The 14,720-nt window shown below is 43.9% G+C and overlaps 1 protein-coding gene across 2 annotated transcripts in view; it reads left to right on the forward strand.

Moving 5' to 3' along the window:
• The first annotated feature begins 4,268 nt into the window (after window positions 1-4,268).
• TEX55 (testis expressed 55) overlaps window positions 4,269-14,720 on the forward strand; it is a 151,860-nt gene continuing 141,408 nt past the window's right edge. Inside the window, exon 1 of one of the 2 annotated variants that reach the window (XM_082247418.1) lies at window positions 4,269-4,385. The gene's annotated coding sequence lies outside the window, so the exon portion shown is untranslated. The remainder of the gene's footprint in view (window positions 4,386-14,720) is intronic. The other variant, XM_082247417.1, reaches the window with a different exon arrangement.

The following is a 14,720-nucleotide window of genomic DNA, read 5'->3' on the forward strand; positions in this document are numbered from 1 at the left end:
TAATAGTTGGGGGGGGGTCCCTGGTTATATTAGTAATGGTGGGGGGTCCCTGGTTATATTAGTAATGGTGGGGGGGGGTCCCTGGTTATATTAGTGATGGTGGGGGGGTCCTGGTTATATTAGTGATGGTGGGGGGGGGGGTCCCTGGTTATATTAGTGATGGTGGGGGGGGGGGTCCCTGGTTATATATATTAGTGATGGTGGGGGTGTCTCTGGTTATATTAGTAATGGTGGGGGGGTCCCTGGTTATATTAGTAATGGTGGGGGGTCCCTGGTTATATTAGTAATGGTGGGGGGGTCCCTGGTTATATTAGTAATGGTGGGGGGTCCCTGGTTATATTAGTAATGGTGGGGGGGTCCCTGGTTATATTAGTAATGGTGGGGGGGTCCTGGTTATATTAGTAATGGTGGGGGTGTCCCTGGTTATATTAGTAATGGTGGTGGGGGTCCCTGGTTATATTAGTAATGGTGGGGTGTCTCTGGTTATATTAGTAATGGTGGGGGGGTCCCTGGTTATATTAGTAATAGTTGGGGGGGGGTCCCTGGTTATATTAGTAATGGTGGGGGGTCCCTGGTTATATTAGTAATGGTGGGGGGGGGTCCCTGGTTATATTAGTGATGGTGGGGGGGGGGGGGTCCTGGTTATATTAGTGATGGTGGGGGGGGGGGGGGTCCCTGGTTATATTAGTGATGGTGGGGGGGGGGGTCCCTGGTTATATATATTAGTGATGGTGGGGGTGTCTCTGGTTATATTAGTAATGGTGGGGGGGGGGGGTCCCTGGTTATATTAGTAATGGTGGGGGGTCCCTGGTTATATTAGTAATGGTGGGGGGGTCCCTGGTTATATTAGTAATGGTGGGGGGTCCCTGGTTATATTAGTAATGGTGGGGGGGTCCCTGGTTATATTAGTAATGGGGGGGGGGGGTGTCCCTGGTTATATTAGTAATGGTGGGGGGGGGGTCTCTGGTTATATTAGTAATGGTGGGGGGTCCCTGGTTATATTAGTGATGGTGGGGGGGGGGGTCCTGGTTATATTAGTGATGGTGGGGGGGGGGGGGGTCCCTGGTTATATTAGTGATGGTGGGGGGGGGGGTCCCTGGTTATATATATTAGTGATGGTGGGGGTGTCTCTGGTTATATTAGTAATGGTGGGGGGGGGGTCCCTGGTTATATTAGTAATGGTGGGGGGTCCCTGGTTATATTAGTAATGGTGGGGGGGTCCCTGGTTATATTAGTAATGGTGGGGGGTCCCTGGTTATATTAGTAATGGTGGGGGGGTCCCTGGTTATATTAGTAATGGGGGGGGGTGTCCCTGGTTATATTAGTAATGGTGGGGGGGGGGTCTCTGGTTATATTAGTAATGGTGGGGGGGGTCCCTGGTTATATTAGTAATGGTGGGGGGGTCCTGGTTATATTAGTAATGGTGGGGGGGTCCCTGGTTATATTAGTAATGGTGGGGGGGTCCCTGGTTATATTAGTAATGGTGGGGGGGTCCCTGGTTATATTAGTGATGGTGGGGCGGTCCCTGGTTATATTAGTAATGGTGGGGGGGTCCCTGGTTATATTAGTAATGGTGGGGGGATCCCTGGTTATATTAGTAATGGTGGGGGGGTCCCTGGTTATACTAGTAATGGTGGGGGGGTCCCTGGTTATATTAGTAATGGTGGGGGTCCCTGGTTATATTAGTGATGGTGGGGCGGTCCCTGGTTATATTAGTAATGGTGGGGGTCCCTGGTTATATTAGTAATGGTGGGGGGTCTCTGGTTATATTAGTAATGGTGGGGGGGGTCCTGGTTATATTAGTAATGGTGGGGGGGTTCCTGGTTATATTAGTAATGGTGGGGGGGGGGGTCCTGGTTATATTAGTAATGGTGGGGGGGTTCCTGGTTATATTAGTAATGGTGGGGGTGTCTCTGGTTATATTAGTAATGGTGGGGGTGTCTCTGGTTATATTAGTAATGGTGGGGGGGGGGGTCCCTGGTTATATTAGTAATGGTGGTGGGGGGTTCCTGGTTATATTAGTAATGGTGGGGGTGTCCCTGGTTATATTAGTAATGGTGGAGGGGGTCCCTGGTTATATTAGTAATGGTGGGGGGGGGTCCCTGGTTATATTAGTAATGGTGGAGGGGGTCCCTGGTTATATTAGTGATGGTGGGGGGGTCCCTGGTTATATTAGTAATGGTGGGGGGGGTCTCTGGTTATATTAGTGATGGTGGGGGGGTCCCTGGTTATATTAGTAATGGTGGGGGGGGTCCTGGTTATATTAGTAATGGTGGGGGGGGGGTCCCTGGTTATATTAGTAATGGTGGTGGGGGGTTCCTGGTTATATTAGTAATGGTGGAGGGGGTCCCTGGTTATATTAGTAATGGTGGGGGGGTCCCTGGTTATATTAGTAATGGTTGGGGGGGGGGGTCCCTGGTTATATTAGTAATGGTGGGAGGGGTCCCTGGTTATATTAGTAATGGTGGTGGGGGGTTCCTGGTTATATTAGTAATGGTGGAGGGGGTCCCTGGTTATATTATTAATGGTGGGGGGGGGGGGGGGTCCTGGTTATATTAGTAATGGTGGGGGGGGGGGGGGGTTCCTGGTTATATTAGTAATGGTGGGGGGGTCCCTGGTTATATTAGTAATGGTGGGGGGGTCCCTGGTTATATTAGTAATTTTGGGGGGGGTCCCTGGTTATATTAGTAATGGTGGGGGGGTCCCTGGTTATATTAGTAATGGTGGGGGTGTCCCTGGTTATATTAGTGATGGTGGGGGGGGGTCCCTGGTTATATTAGTAATGGTGGGGTCCCTGGTTATATTAGTAATGGTGGGGGGGTCCCTGGTTATATTAGTAATGGTGGGGGGGGGGTCCTGGTTATATTAGTAATGGTGGGGGGGGGGTCCCTGGTTATATTAGTAATGGTGGGGGGGGGGGGTCCTGGTTATATTAGTAATGGTGGGGGGGGGGTCCCTGGTTATATTAGTAATGGTGGGGGGGGGTCCCTGGTTATATTAGTAATGGTGGGGGGGTCCCTGGTTATATTAGTAATGGTGGGGGGGTCCCTGGTTATATTAGTAATAGTGGGGGGGGGGTCCCTGGTTATATTAGTAATGGTGGGGGGGGTCCCTGGTTTTATTAGTAATGGTGGGGGGGGGGGGTCCCTGGTTATATTAGTAATAGTGGGGGGGTCCCTGGTTATATTAGTAATGGTGGGGGGGGTCCCTGGTTTTATTAGTAATGGTGGGGGGTCCCTGGTTATATTAGTAATGGTGGGGGGGTCCCTGGTTATATTAGTAATGGTTGGGGGGGGTCCCTGGTTATATTAGTAATGGTGGGGGGGGGGGTCTCTGGTTATATTAGTAATGGTGGGGGGGTCCCTGGTTATATTAGTAATGGTGGGGGGGGGGGGGGGCTCTGGTTATATTAGTAATGGTGGGGGGGGGGGTCTCTGGTTATATTAGTAATGGTGGGGGGGTCCCTGGTTATATTAGTAATGGTGGGGGGGGGGGTCCCTGGTTATATTAGTAATGGTGGGGGGGGTCCCTGGTTATATTAGTAATGGTTGGGGGGGGTCCCTGGTTATATTAGTAATGGTGGGGGGGGTCCCTGGTTATATTAGTAATGGTTGGGGGGGGTCTCTGGTTATATTAGTAATGGTGGGGGGGTCCCTGGTTATATTAGTAATGGTTGGGGGGGGTCCCTGGTTATATTAGTAATGGTTGGGGGGGGTCCCTGGTTATATTAGTAATGGTTGGGGGGGGTCCCTGGTTATATTGGTAATGGTTGGGGGGGGGGGTCCCTGGTTATATTGGTAATGGTTGGGGGGGGGGGTCTCTGGTTATATTAGTAATGGTTGGGGGGGGGGTCTCTGGTTATATTGGTAATGGTTGGGGGGGGGGGTCCCTGGTTATATTGGTAATGGTTGGGGGGGGGGGTCCCTGGTTATATTGGTAATGGTTGGGGGGGGTCTCTGGTTATATTAGTAATGGTGGGGGGGGTCCCTGGTTATATTAGTAATGGTTGGGGGGGGTCCCTGGTTATATTGGTAATGGTTGGGGGGGGGGGTCCCTGGTTATATTAGTAATGGTTGGGGGGGGGGTCTCTGGTTATATTGGTAATGGTTGGGGGGGGGGGTCTCTGGTTATATTAGTAATGGTTGGGGGGGGGGTCTCTGGTTATATCAGTGATGGTGGAGGTTGGAATCTCTCTCTATCTCCCATCATCACAGCGGACTCTGGGAGTGGTCACGTGCGACAAAGCCTTGCTGTTACCATAGTGACCGAGCGTCGTCACATGACCATCTCTCCGCGCTGGGTCGGTCTCCATGGTGACGGATGCCGCGTCTGTAGTACGGCGGCCCGGAGAGGACAGTAGAGCGATCACCGGAGAGCAGTGACAGGTGAGCGGAGAGGGGCGGTGCGGGGCCCGGCGGTGCTGGGACTTGTGGATGGCTCTGTGTATACTCTGTTTGCATCTTCCGAGCTCTCCAATCATCGCACAATTTACTATGATTCATTATTTATATTCTTATATCATCACGTCACGTGATTCCATAGAGGGCGCCCAGTGGTTGAGGTTGTTGCTAGAGGCAACATGTAGGGGTTCCCCACTTCTCCCAGAATCCTCTGCTCTATACTTACACCGGTAGATTAGCGCTGGGAGGTTTTCTAGGTGAGAATTCCAATTCCCCGGAAATTCCCATCACTACCATTTTCCATAGAAAGACAATCCACTAATTAACCACTTTACCACCGGAGGATTTTGCTGTCTTACGTCCAGGCCACTTTTTGCGATTCGGCACTGTGCGACTTTAACTGACAATTGCGCGGTCGTGCGACGCCGTACCCAAACGAAGTTTACGTCCTTTTTTTCCCACAAACAGAGCTTTCTTTTGGTGGTATTTGATCACCTGTGCGATTTTTACTTTTTGCGCTATAAAAAAAAAAGAGCGTCAATTTTGAAAAAATAACAATATTTTTCACATTTTTTATATGTGAAATTCCCCCCCCAAAAAAAATGTAAAAATCTAAATTTTTTATCATTTTAGGCCAATTTTATTTTCTGCTACCCATGTTTGGTAAAAAAAAAATCGCAATAAGTGTATTTTGATTGGTTTGCGCAAAAGTTATTGCGTTTACTAACTAAGGGAAAGATTTCTGTCATGTTTGGTGTTTTTTTTTTTTTAACGAGTAATGGCGGCGATCTGCGATTTTTTTTTTTTTTTTGCGGGACTGCGACATTGCGGCGGACAGATCGGACCCTTGACTGACATTTTTGACACTTTTGGGAGTACCAGTGACATTACTGCAGTAATCAGTGCTATATATATGCACTGTTACTGTAAAAATGACACTGGCAGGGAAGGGGTTAATTTTATTGGAGAGGGAGGGGTTAATGTATGCCTGGTGCTTACTGACGTGTGTGGGGGGGAGGTGACTGAGTGACACAAGGACAGATCGGATGTCCAGCTATGCTGAACCCTGCAATCTGTCACTGTCTGTCACTTAGGAGATCCACCCGCTTTGTTTACACAAGCGGGCGGATTTCCACACTCGATTCCCCGGCGATCGGGGAAGAGCGGGCGGCGATCACCGCCTCTCCCCTGGTCCGACTCCTGCTGTGACTGAATACAGCGGTAGCGAGCCTCCGGTGGCGCGCGCGCGCCGCCGAGAGAGGGGAATGTCTGGCGACGTAGGTCTACGTCACCAGACGATAACGAGCCACTTTGCCGCAGTACAGCTCTAGTGAGCAGTGCGGAAGTGGTTAACCACTTTAGCACTGCTCACTGTGCCTCTACTGCGGCACAGTGGCTCGTTATCGTCTGGTGACGTAGACCTACGTCGCCAGACATTCCCCTCTCTCGGCGGCGCTCTTCCCCGATCGTCTGGGATCGAGTGAGGAAATCCCCCTCTTGTGTAAACAAAGCGGGCGGATCTCCTATGTGACAGGCAGGGACAGATTGCAGTATTCAGCATAGCTGAACCTGCGATCTGTGTCTGTGTCACACAATCCCCTCCCCCCACACAAGTCAGTAAGCATGAGGCACACATTTAACCCCTTGATCACCAATAAAGTTAACCCCTTCTCTGCCAGTGTAATTATTACAGTAACAGTGCATATGTATAGCACTGATTACTGTAGTAATGTCACTGGTAACCCCAAAAGTGTCAAAAATGTCAGTTAGGGGTCCGATCTGTCCGCCGCAATGTCGCAGTCCCGCTAAAAATTGCTAATCGCCTCCATTACTAGTAAAAAAAATAAACAATAAAAAGTACATAAATATTTCCCGTAGTTAGTAAACGCAATAACTTTTGCGCAAACGAATCAAAATACGCTTATTGTGATTTTTTTTTACCAAAAATATTTAGCAGAAAACAAATTGGCCTAAAATGTTTAAAAAAAAATAGATTTTTACATTTTTTTGGGGGGGAATGTTATATATCAGAATGTGAAAAATATATATTTTTCTTTTTTCAAAATTGTCGCTCTTTTTTTCAAAAATTAAAAATCGCACAGGTGATCAAATACCACCAAAAGAAAGCTCTATTTGTGGGAAAAAAAGAACGTACATTTAATTTGGGTACAGTGTCGCACGACCGCGCAATTGTCCGTTAAAGTAACGCAGTGCCGAATCACAAAATATAGCCTGGTCAGGAATGGGGTAAAATCTTCCGGTCTTAAAGCGGTTAAAAATACGCTCATTGAGAATTTTTTTTTGTCAAAGACATGTAGCTAAATACATTTTGGCCTAAATATATGACAAAAATTGAATATATTGGATATTTTTTAACTGTCAAAGTAGAAAATGTCAATTTTTTCGCAATATTTTTGCTCTTTTTTTAGTAATATCGCAAAAAAATGAAAATCGCACAGGTGATCAAATACCACCAAAAGAAAGCTCTGTTTGTGGGGAAAAAAGGACGTAAATTTCGTTTGGGTACGGCGTTGCATGACCGCGCAATTGTCAGTTAAAGTTGCACAGTGCCGAATCGCAAAATAGGGCCTGGACGTTAAGCAGGAAAATCCTCCGGTGGTAAAGTGGTTAATTACCAATAATACTGATCTGGGACCTTTAAAAGAAAAGCTTAAGCAAAAACTATGCAGAAAAGTTACAAGTTTCTTTGACCAAATAAAATCCTTATAGTAGCCCAAAAGACCATTTTCATTCAGGGCCGTCTTTAACACAGGGCAAAAGGGGCAGCTGCCCTGGGCCCAGTCATTGGTGTGGGGCCCAAAGCAGCTGCCCCTTGAACCCGCACTGCCCGCAAATAGTTGATAAGTGGATTTTCAAGGGCCCAAGAAAATGTTTGCCCAGGGTCCAATTAATATTAAAGACGGCCCTGCTTTCATTAACCAGCTGAGGACACTGGACATACTACAAACACCCCAAAAAATCTTCAACCGTTTCATTCATCTGCAGATGCAAAGTTTTTTAAAAAAAATGTGACTATTTAACAATAATCCTGAAGGCTTTTCATTTTTCTACAATCCTAAGAAATTAACCGCTTAACGTCTGCTCACATTGCTGCTACTGCAGCAATGTGGCTCGTTATCGTCCAGCGACGTAGTACTACGTCGCTGGACTCCTCCCCCTGTAGGCGGCGCTCGAGCGCCGCCGGAGGCTCGCTCCCGCTGTTTTCAGTCACAGCGGGAGTCGGGCCAGTGGAGGAGTTGCGGCGATCGCCACTGCTCTTCCCCGATCGTCGGGGAATCGAGTCTGGAGATCCGCCCGCTTGTGTAAACAGAGCGGGCGGATCTCCTCAGTGACAGAGAGTGGCAGATTGCAGTGTTCAGTATAGCTGAACATGCGATCTGTCCTTGTGTCACTCAGTCCCCTCCCCCCACACATATCAGTAAGCACCAGGCATACATTAACCCCTCCCTCTCCAATAAAAGTTAACCCCTTCCCTGCCAGTGTCATTTTTACAGTAACAGTGCATATATATAGCACTGATTACTGCAGTAATGTCACTGGTACCCCCAAAAGTGTCAAAAATGTCAGCCAAGGGTCCGATCTGTCCGCCGCAATGTCGCAGTCCCGCAAAAAAAATCGCAGATCGCCGCCATTACTCGTTAAAAAAAAAAAAAAACACCAAAAATGACAGAAATCTTTCCCTTAGTTAGTAAACGCAATAACTTTTGCGCAAACCAATCAAGATACGCTTATTGTGATTTTACCAAACATATGTAGCAGAAAACAAATTGGCCAAAAATTAAAAAAAATTTTGATTTTTACATTTTTTTTGGGGGGGGGGGGGGGATTTCATATAAAAAAAATGTGAAAAATATTGTTATTTTTTCAAAATTGTTGCTATTTTATTGTTTATAGCGCAAAAAGTAAAAATCGCACAGGTGATCAAATACCACCAAAAGAAAGCTCTGTTTGTGAGAAAAAAAGGACGTAAATTTTGTTTGGGTACGGTGTCGCACGACTGCGCAATTGTCCATTAAAGTCGCACAGCGCCGAATCGCAAAAAGTGGCCCAGACGTAAGACAGCAAAATCCTCCGGTGGTAAAGTGGTTAAGTTTGGTATCCTGGTATGGTTTTTGGATGGTGGGAAGAAATGAGGGGAGACACACAAACTCTGGAGGAACATGCAGACTCCATGCAGACATGCAGACTCCATGCAGATCCCACCCGCCATGGAAGGGGCAAGGTGTTTTTTCTTTAACTGAGAAAAAATAATATTCCTTGCAGGATCTCACATGGAAGACATATTGAGTAATGATCCAAGGGGGAAATTCATGACCCAAATTATTAAGGGAGCTCAGCGATAAAATAATGATTTGGTCGTGGGAATAAATTACCCAGGAGGAGAAAATACGCATCCCCTCGTTATATACGGCCCTTTCAATAAAACGCGTTGAGATGACGCATAAATCACGGGTGTTAATGCACTGATTGATTTTAATATGTATTGTGTGGTATTTATGGCGCGGGTGATATACAGTCATCTAATGTGTCATATGAGATATTGATGGAGTTCCCCCTCCCCCTTCTGATGGTCAATTCCACTTTAACGTGGATTATTGGCGTTTTGGATGATTTTATGCTAAACGCGCTGATTAGTAATTACGCCCTAACTCTTCCATGGCGTTTCCGATCATTACGCTGCTTTTTTTCTTCTGCTTTATATTTATTGCATATGAATTGACTTTTATGCATATATGCAGAATTTTATTCCCATTTGTCAGTGTTGTCAGTTTTTGGTGCTTCAGTATAGAGAAGGATAGCCGCCCTTCGTACGGCCGCAGGCACATGTGCTCTCAGGCTGCAATCACACCTAAGCGTGGCGTCTTTGTGCATTTTTTTGGTGTTTTTTTTTACAGTTTTGGCGTGTTTTTATGCGCAACTCACACGTTTTTATACAGCGTTTTTTTTGCTTTGGCATTTTTTTTTTATTAGCCAATAAAGAAAACTATCATTTGTTGCATCATTTGTTGCTAGGCATTTCCTTTTTTTTTTTTTTTTTTAGCTTTTCCATCAGCTTTATTTTTTTTATTATTATTATTCATTTATTTTTTTTTATTTTTTCCCATTATGGTAAGGGGTTAGAGTTAGGGTTATTTATTTTTTTGTTAGGGTGTTATTAATACTAATAATAATAATAAATTAATAAGTGCTGGTTCACACTGTTCCGACTTGTCAGGCGACTTGGTCGCCTGACAAGTAGCAGACCGTGCTGTGCAATTAGAACCATTCTAATAGGAGCGACTCAAGTCGCTCCAACTTAGAAAAAGGTTCCTGCGCTACTTCGGGGCGACCTCGGAGCGACTTGCATTGACTTCCATTATGTGAAGTCGTTGCAAGCCGCGCCGAAGTCGCGGTGCACGGGTGACGGCATAACTCGCCCAAAGTCGTGTCGCCCTAGTGTGAACCGACACTTATTGTAAAATAAATATACAATTAAAAATAATCAAAAATAAATAAATTCAATAAATGAATACTAAGTAATAATAAATAAATAAATAGCCCCTGTTTCACTACTGCTGCGTTACTTGTTATTATGATATTGTATTACCTTTTTTTTTTTCTCAATAAAAATATATTGAAAACTAAATAAATAAATAGCCCCTAACCTTCACCCCTAACCCTTAATAAAATAAAATAATAATAAATATCTAAACCCCCTAACACAAAATAAATAAGGTATTGTTATTGTTATTATTATTATTATTATTATTAATATTATTATTAGTACTTTTTTGCACAAGTTTTTATGTATTATAATAATATTATTTTATTATTTTTTATTTTTTAATAATAATAATAATAATAATAATAATAATAATATATTTTTTAAGGTTAGGGGTTATTTATTATTTATTTATGTATTATTACATATTATTATTTTTTTTTAGTTATTTGTGTCTTTAATTTACCAAACAACCTTATACAATAAATACATGTATTATTCTTGATATTATTAATTTAATATTTTTTTAGTTCAAGTTTGGATTCGGGTTTTGGGTGTTTATTATTTTTAGTATTATTATTATAATTTATTTAATATTTTTTAAGGTTAGTGGTTAATTATTATTTAATTATGTATTATTACATACAGTATTATTCTTTTATCTTATTTATTTGTGATGATTTTTAGTTATTTGTGTATTTATTTTTTAACATTTATTCATATATTATTACTATTTAATTAAAAAAAATAATAATTTGAGCAGAAAAACACGCAAAAGTGTGACTGGGCAACCCCCCCCCCTCCCCCCAATCCTTCCTCCCCCTGGGGTGCTGCGAAGCAGCTACATTGACTTTATCCCCTTACGCCCCAAAAATTAAAAAAAAAAAGTCCCAATTCCTGGTCCCTACTTTTGAAATGACTGGGCCCAGGGAAAGGTAATTTAAGAACAAAGAAAATAAGCCCTGGTAAAAGTAGGAGGGGGTGGGGGTGTGGTCTAGTATAACCTTTTTCTTCATTTAGGAAGAAATAAATGATTTGCCGCGATTGTCGGGGCGTCAATCGCGGCAAAATTGTGCCGCAAGTGGGGTGCCATTGCAAGTCACGGGAATCGCTCGGGTGTCCCGCAACTTGCAGTGGTTCGGAATCCTGCCCGCGATCCAAACCGCCTATATGTGAACGAAGCCTTAAGGCCCGTACACACGTAGCGATTGTCGGCCATAAATATTCGGCCGCCGAACGATCGGCCGATTGTCGGCTTGTTAGTATGATGCTTCCGACAACCGACAGCGACTTTTCGGCCGAACAGAATCGGGTGTGCAGGCTATAAAATTTTTGTTGGCCGTCACCAGAACGGCCGATTGTTCGCCAGTCTGTACAGAATTCGTCCGACAAACAGCAGATTAGCAAGACTGGGCATGCTCAGAGAAGAAAAAACACACTGAAAGTTAACCATCACATGACATCACTTCTGCAGTCGGCTGTTGTTGGCCGACAAAATTCGTGTGCAGTCTTTAGCAGTTTTCAACCGACAGGACAGCACCGGACAAAAGATGGCCGATCGTTCGGCCGACATTCGGTACGTGTGTACAGGGCTTTAGTAAAAGGACCTCACATAGTAAACACAAACACTGGCTAGGCAGACATTTAACCCTTTGATTGCCCTAGATGTTTAACCCCTTCCCAGCCAGTGTCATTTGTACAGTGACAATGCAAATTTTAGTACTGATCACTGTATTAGTGTTACTGATTCCCAAAAAAGTGCCAGTTAGTGTCTGATTGTCCGCCGCAATATTGCAGTCGCTGATTGCCACTATTACTAGTTAAAAAAAAAAAAAATTGCAATATATATCCCATAGTTTGGTTAAACCAATCAATTTACACTTATTGGGATTTTTTTACCAAAATATTTAGCAGAAGACAAATTGATCCAAATTTTTGAAGAAATTTGGATTTTTTGATTGGATGTGTTTTAGAGCAGAAAGTAAAAAAGAAAATAATATATATATATATATTTTTTTTTTCAAAATTGACGGTCTTTTTTTTGTTTATATAGCAAAAATTTTAAAAATGCAGTGCTGATTAAATACCAATAATAGAAAGCTCTATTAATGGGTAAAAAAATGACATAAATTTTATTTGATTATAGTGTTGCATGACCGCACAATTGCCAATTAAAGTAATGTAGGGCGTACCGCAAAAAGTGGCCTGGTCATGAAAGGGGCTGAATCTTCCAGAGGGCAAGTGGGTAACAGGCAATTGTGTGGTCATGCAAGGCTGTACCAAAATGTAATTTAGGGCTCTTTCACACGGACGCTCCGTATGTCCGCAAATCATCCTATTTTTTTGCGGATGATTTACGGACATAATGTAAGTCTATGGCATTGCGGATGTCAGCGGAATACCATCCACTGACATCCGATTTTCTTCCTTTCAGTTCTGTTCCGTTTTTTGGAACGGAACAGAACCCTATTTTTGTTCCGTTCAAAAAACGAAAAGGAAGGAAAATCGGATGTCAGCGGTGTCATCCGCTGACATCCGCAATCCCCATAGACTTACATTATGTCCGCATATCATCCGCAAACGGATGGGATGATATGCGGACATACGGAGCGGGTGACACAAATGTCATCCGCTCCGTGAAAAAAAAAAAAGTCCTGCAGCGGAGAAGAAATCCGGAGCGCCCGTGTGAAAGAAGCCTTATATCATTTTTTTTTTTCACAGAAATACAGTAGAGCTTTCTTTTGGTGCTATTTGATCACCACCGGATTTTTTTTTCTTTTATTTAAATGAAGGACCGAAAATTGTATCATAAAAGTATTATGTTTATAGTTATCTCCCAGCCTTAACAATATTGATAAATATATTTTTGTCAGCTGTGAGTGAGCAGAGAACAGCTCTGTGAGAATAGAGGACATGCCGTTTTAAGATTGTGAGGTGTGGGGGGTTTGAGATTGTGTTTTTTTTAATGAATATTCATCCAGCTCTAATCACTGGAATGTATTTTCACCCAGATTTCAGTTTTATGTAGCTGAAGGCCAGCCAAATCACTTGCTGGTTTCTTTCATGGCTTGGAGACTCCAGCCCAGAGTTCTCACCTATGATGAGATCTTAATAATTTCTTCATGACTAAGCCCATATTGGGGAGAAGCACATCAAAGTGGTAGGAGAGGGTTATGAAGACATGACTAAGATCCCATCACTGGTAACATCCCACCACTAGAGCCTCCGAGCGCTAAAAGAAGCCAGCATGTGACTTGGCTGGCCTGCAGCCACATAAAAATGAAGTATGGGTGAATGTGTATCAGATCACATGTTGCTTGTGTTGGATTATCTGTAGAACCACTGTTGTGTTTATGACTAAGCCCCTGTTGGGGAGAAACACGTCAAAGTAGTAGGAGAGGGTAATAAAGACATGACTAAGATCCCAACACTAGTAAGATCACACCACTAGAGTCTCCAAGCGTTAAAAGAAGCCAGCATGTGACTTGGCTGGCCTGCAGCCACATAAAAATGAAGTTTGAGTGAAATTTATGTTGGATCACGTGTTGCCAGGGTTGAGTTATCTGTAGAACCACTGTTGTGTTTTTGACTAAGCCCCTGTTGGGGAACAACCTGTCAAAGTAGTAGGAAAGGGTTTTGAAGACATGACTTAGATCCCACCACTGGTAAGATCACACTACCAAAGTCTCAAAGCACTAATAAAAAGCCAGCATGTGACTTAGCTGGCCTAAAGCCACATAAAACTGAAGTTTAGGTGAAATTTATCTTGGATCACATGCTACCTGGGTTGGGTTATCTGTAGAACCACTGTTGTGTTTATAAATTAGCCCCTTTTGGGGAGAAACACGTCGAAGTAGTAGGAGAGGGTTATAAAGACATGACTAAGATCACACCACTAGAGTCTCCAAGAGCTAAAATAAGCCAGCATGTGACTTGGCTGGCCTGCAGCCACATAAAAATGAAGTTTGGGTGAAATTTATGTTGGATCACGTGTTGCCAGGGTTGGGTTACCTGTAGAACCACTGTTGTGTTTTTGACTAAGCCCCTGTTGGGGAAAAACACGTCAAAGTAGTAGGAAAGGGTTTGGAAGACATGACTAAGATCTCACCACTAATAAGATCACACTACCAAAGTCTCAAAACTCTAAGAAAAAGCCAGCATGTGACTTGGCTGGCCTAAAGCCACATAAAACTGAAGTTTAGGTGAAAATTATCTTGGCTCACATGCTACCTGGGTTGGGTTATCTGTAGAACCACTGTTGTGTTTATGACTAAGCCCTTGTTGGAGAGAAGCATGTCAAGTAGGAGAGGGTTCTGAAAACATGACTAAGATCCCATCACTGGTAAGATCACACCACTAAAGTCTCAGAGCGCTAAAGGAAGCCAGCATGTGACTTGGCTGGCCTGCAGCCACATTAAACTGAAGTTTGGTGAAATGTATCGTGGATCACATGTTGCCTGGGTTGGGTTATCTGTAGAACCACTGTTGTGTTTATGACTAAGCCCCTGTTGGAGAGAAACACGTCAAAGCTGTAGGAGAGGGCTCTGAAAACATGGCTGTTGCACATGTTGCTTGGGTGGGTTATCTGTAGAACCACTGTTGTGTTTATGACTAAGCCCCTGTTGGAGAGAAACACATCAAAGCTGTAGGAGAGGGTTCTGAAAACATGACTAAGATCTCACCACTGGTGAGATCACACCACTAGAGTCCCAGAGCGCTAAAAGAAGCCAGCATGTGACTTGGCTGGCCTGCAGGCACATAAAACTTAAGTTTGGGTGAAATTTATCTTGGATCTGTAGCACCACCATTGTCTTTAT

The sequence above is a fragment of the Pelophylax lessonae genome (genome assembly GCF_965119305.1).
Source record: "Pelophylax lessonae genome assembly, chromosome: 2".
Taxonomy (NCBI): Eukaryota; Metazoa; Chordata; class Amphibia; order Anura; family Ranidae; genus Pelophylax; species Pelophylax lessonae.